Genomic DNA, 5,611 nt, shown 5'->3' on the forward strand with positions numbered 1-5,611 from the left:
TTTTTGGTCCCAAAATAAAAATTTTTAGCTGAAAAAAATTTTTTTTTTAAAATTTTTTTCTTTAAATTTTGATTATTCTGTAAAGTTTATGATGTTTAAAGCCATTTTAAACATTATCATATTTTGAGTTTGAAGCACCGGGTGTAATGTCTTTAATATATATGATGGATAGTGCGTGTAAGTTAATGAGATGAATGTATATCTATGTATAACAGTGTATTAGTGGTATTACGTTCAGCAGTCTCACACATATGATATAGTATGGTATAGTATAAGTTGTTTATTTTTCATACTGTCCGTGTATCATTCAACAAAGGTGGTGTAGAGTTGTATATGGCTTGGTATGACGTTGTTGCAATTCTATGGACACTATGATATTACGGATGCACAGATAGAGGAATAACACTTATCGTATATGTATCATTTATGTATGTTGACTGTGTAATGAATACTAAATATAATAAAATAATACACTTTTTAATAGAATAACATTTGTTTCATGTTTTAGTATGATATTAAATGGTATAGAATAGGTTGTTTATTTTTCATACTGTCCGTGTATCATTCAACAAAGGTGGTGTAGAGTTGTATATGGCTTGGTATGACGTCGTTGCAATTCTATGGACACTATGATATTACGGAATAACAGAAAGAGGAATAAAACTTATTGTATATGTATCATTTATAACGTACTTTTATGTTGACAAGAATGAATGTATATCTATATGAAATAGTGTATTTTGTGGTATTATGTTCAACAGTCTTACATATATGATATAGTATGATATAGTATAATTTGTTTATTTTTCATACTCTAAGTGTATCATTCAACAAAGGTGGTGTAGAGTTGTATATGGCTTGGTATGACGTCGTTGCAATTCTATGGACACCATGATATCACGAAAAAACAGAAAGAAAAATAACAATTATCGTATATGTATCATCTATATTATTATTGTATTTTGACTATGTAATGAATGCCAAATTTAAAAATATACACTTTCTTAATAGAATAACATTTATTTTAGTATAATATAAAATGATATTGAATATGTTGTTTAATTTTCATACTGTTCGTGTATCATTCAACAAAGGTGGTGTAGGTATGTATATGGCTTGGTATGACGCTTTTGCATGTCTATGGACACCATGATATTACGAAAAAACAGAAAGAAGAATAACACTTTTCAAATATGTATCATTTATATATTTTATTAACATGAACGCAAAATATACAAAATTATATATATATATACTCAAAATATTCTGGATGGTAATCAGTTTGGTTTATTTTGATATTTAATATTGTATTTTGGTTTTTTTTGCTAGTAATGTTTCGAATATGTATATGCTGTTATTATTTTTTAGGTGTACATTGTATTAAATTGTTATCAATTATTTAATGTATGTATACAAAATAATAGCAAAAACATTTTCAATTATTATATAAAAATTTTTTTTTTTACACATGCATATTTATTAATATATGAAATTTTATCTCAGTTTTAATAAATATGTATTGAAATGAATAATAATACAATCTTATATATATTGATAATAGTCTGGATGGTAATCAGTTTGGATTATTTTGATATTAAATATTGTATTATTATTTTTGTAAAAAAATTAATGAGAATTTTGTAAAAAAACCTCTATATGTATATCTTTTTATATCAATATTTAAAAAAAAATTTTTTTTTTATTAAATTATTGATTATAAATAGAATAACATATAAATTTTTTTGTCAAAGCAAGTTCATGGGTTATAAGTTTTAAACTTTACACTCCCATATGAGCACACAATATTTATATAAAAATTATTTTTATAAATAATATTACATTGACTCACCTCATACCAAGCGAGAATATTAAGTGTTATTATAACGTTTTTTATTTAAAATTAACTTTTTAAATAAAATTAAAAAATAAATGACGCTTTCAATCTAGCGACGAGTATGAGAAAATGTTTGAAATATTTTAAGACCCATTTGGTGATGGTCTGACAAAAATCATAATTATTTTTTTTTTTTTTTATTCAATAATATTTATTATGAATAACATGTTATATATTTCTTTTTGTAAAAGCAAAAAAATTATATAAATGACATAATAAAATATATATTTGAAAAAAAAAAAAATTAATAATAATATATATATCTCATATGTTTTTTCTATTAATTTTAAAACAATAGAGATATAAAAAAAAAAAAATTTATATCAGTAATGGGTGAGACCATCTGATATTTAAAATGAAATTGTAATAATATTATTATATATTAATAATTATTGTATGAAAATTTTTTTTCTTATAATAAGAAAACAAAAATATCATGTATATTATTATATATTTAATATTATAAATACAAATAGTTCCCTGGTTGATCCTGCCAGTAGTCATATGCTTGTCTCAAAGATTAAGCCATGCATGTCTCAGTACAAGCCAAATTAAGGTGAAACCGCGAAAGGCTCATTATATCAGTTATGGTTCCTTAGATCGTACCCACATTTACTTGGATAACTGTGGTAATTCTAGAGCTAATACATGCAAACAGAGTTCCGACCAGAGATGGAAGGAATGCTTTTATTAGATCAAAACCAATCGGTGTAAATTTTAATTTGCATCGTTTAATTTGGTGACTCTGAATAACTTTAAGCTGATCGCACGGTCTCGTACCGGCGACGCATCTTTCAAATGTCTGCCTTATCAACTGTCGATGGTAGGTTCTGCGCCTACCATGGTTGTAACGGGTAACGGGGAATCAGGGTTCGATTCCGGAGAGGGAGCCTGAGAAACGGCTACCACATCCAAGGAAGGCAGCAGGCGCGCAAATTACCCACTCCCGGCACGGGGAGGTAGTGACGAAAAATAACGATACGGGACTCATCCGAGGCCCCGTAATCGGAATGAGTACACTTTAAATCCTTTAACGAGGATCCATTGGAGGGCAAGTCTGGTGCCAGCAGCCGCGGTAATTCCAGCTCCAATAGCGTATATTAAAGTTGTTGCGGTTAAAAAGCTCGTAGTCGAATCTGTGTCCTACACTGTTGGTTCAATGCTCGCATTGTTTAACTAGCATGTTATGTGGGACGTCCTACCGGTGGGTGGTACAGATTATGTATAAAGTATATTTTAGTGTTATTATTTATTTAATGCATTATATATATTTTTTATTATGTAATTTGTCGTAAGTGTTTAACCGTTAAGAGCGGTGGCAGCCCCCCAATTGCAATCCCGTCGCGGTGCTCTTAATTGAGTGTCGAGGTGGGCCGGTACGTTTACTTTGAACAAATTAGAGTGCTTAAGGCAGGCTCAAATTTTGCCTGAATATTGTGTGCATGGAATAATGGAATAGGACCTCGGTTCTATTTTGTTGGTTTTCGGAACTCCGAGGTAATGATTAATACGGACAGATGGGGGGCATTCGTATTGCGACGTTAGAGGTGAAATTCTTGGATCGTCGCAAGACGGACAGAAGCGAAAGCATTTGCCAAAAATGTTTTGATTGATCAAGAACGAAAGTTAGAGGTTCGAAGGCGATCAGATACCGCCCTAGTTCTAACCATAAACGATGCCAGCTAGCGATCCGCCGAAGTTCCTCCGATGACTCGGCGGGCAGCTTCCGGGAAACCAAAGCTTTTGGGTTCCGGGGGAAGTATGGTTGCAAAGCTGAAACTTAAAGGAATTGACGGAAGGGCACCACCAGGAGTGGAGCCTGCGGCTTAATTTGACTCAACACGGGAAACCTCACCAGGCCCGGACACCGGAAGGATTGACAGATTGAGAGCTCTTTCTTGATTCGGTGGGTGGTGGTGCATGGCCGTTCTTAGTTGGTGGAGCGATTTGTCTGGTTAATTCCGATAACGAACGAGACTCTAGCCTGCTAAATAGACGTACTTTACCGGCATCTCAAGGCCCATCGGCTGTTTGTTTCCCATTTCATTCATTTTCATGTGTGTTATGTATTGTATTTATATATGCATGTATTTTTGAGATTTAACGATCAAGATTATATTTTGTATATATTGTGCTTTATGTTGCATATGTTATGGTGTATGGGTACGCAGTTTTTTTGATGTGGTTTTTACTGCCGGCGTACAAATAATTCTTCTTAGAGGGACAGGCGGCATTCTAGCCGCACGAGATTGAGCAATAACAGGTCTGTGATGCCCTTAGATGTTCTGGGCCGCACGCGCGCTACACTGAAGGAATCAGCGTGTCCTCCCAGGCCGAAAGGTCCGGGTAACCCGCTGAACCTCCTTCGTGCTAGGGATTGGGGCTTGCAATTGTTCCCCATGAACGAGGAATTCCCAGTAAGCGCGAGTCATAAGCTCGCGTTGATTACGTCCCTGCCCTTTGTACACACCGCCCGTCGCTACTACCGATTGAATGATTTAGTGAGGTCTTCGGACTGGTACGCGGCAATATTTCTGATATTGCCGATGTTGCTGGGAAGATGACCAAACTTGATCATTTAGAGGAAGTAAAAGTCGTAACAAGGTTTCCGTAGGTGAACCTGCGGAAGGATCATTAACGATATATATAAAATATATTTATTTATATTTTTTGTATTGTTTTTAAATATTCCAAAAAATAAAAATATTATTGATAAGAAATATTTTTTTTAACAAAATAACATATTAATATGTAATTTTCTCAAAATATATAATAGTAATTATGTGTTAAAAGAGATTTATTTTGGTTATGATATCATATTAAAGTAATACGCCAAACTTTTTTTATACACATAATATATCTATACATATAATATAGAGAATATTATATAAATATTAATAATATATTTGTTACATATAAAATATTTTTATATTCAATATTATTATTATTATTAAACAATAATTATTAATAAAATCTATAAATAATTTCTCTTATAAAAAAGTGAAATTAAAAATAGAATATATTGAAATTATTTGTTTATATGTATATAATCTCTATTAAGAAAAATAAAATAAGATTATAATTGATATAATCTATATTTTTATTTTTCTATGTTATATAATAAAAAATAAAGAAAACACAAGATAAAATTTTTTTAAAGAATAAAATTTATTTCAAATTTAAATTTCTTTATGTTTTGTCTTGATATTTCTTTTTTTTTATTAAAAGTTATTATGTTAAAAAACAAACCCATTTGTTTTGTACCATATTAATATTATATATATTTTTATGTAGAAAATAATTTATAAAAAAAAAATAAATACATTTCTATAAAATATACCCAAATATTAATTATTATATCTAGCTAGCACTAACAAAAATATCAAAAATGTTATGTATATATTTATTAATACCATAATATCTTTAATTTATATATATATATATTTAAAATAAAATATATAATTTATATTCTAGAAAAATTTTTTTATTTTAAAAGAATTTATAAAGATATATAAATTAATAATTTTATTTTTTATATTAAAAATAAAGATTATTATTAATAATAATACTTACATTTAAAATTTAAAAAGATTACCCTGGACGGTGGATCACTTGGCTCGTGGGTCGATGAAGAACGCAGCTAATTGCGCGTCAACTTGTGAACTGCAGGGACACATGAACATTGACATTTCGAACGCACATTGCGGTCCTTGGATA

At 30.0% G+C, this 5,611-nt stretch overlaps 1 non-coding gene and 1 pseudogene across 1 annotated transcript; both read left to right on the forward strand.

Moving 5' to 3' along the window:
- The first annotated feature begins 2,371 nt into the window (after positions 1-2,371).
- Positions 2,372-4,531, forward strand: LOC123303714. Its single transcript, XR_006535807.1, has one exon. It is a non-coding gene; the product is annotated as a small subunit ribosomal RNA (ribosomal RNA).
- Positions 4,532-5,486: 955 nt separating this feature from the next.
- On the forward strand, positions 5,487-5,611 carry LOC123303713 (annotated as a pseudogene; the record flags this gene model as incomplete).

The sequence above is a fragment of the Chrysoperla carnea genome (genome assembly GCF_905475395.1).
Source record: "Chrysoperla carnea chromosome X unlocalized genomic scaffold, inChrCarn1.1 SUPER_X_unloc_125, whole genome shotgun sequence".
NCBI classification, from domain to species: Eukaryota; Metazoa; Arthropoda; class Insecta; order Neuroptera; family Chrysopidae; genus Chrysoperla; species Chrysoperla carnea.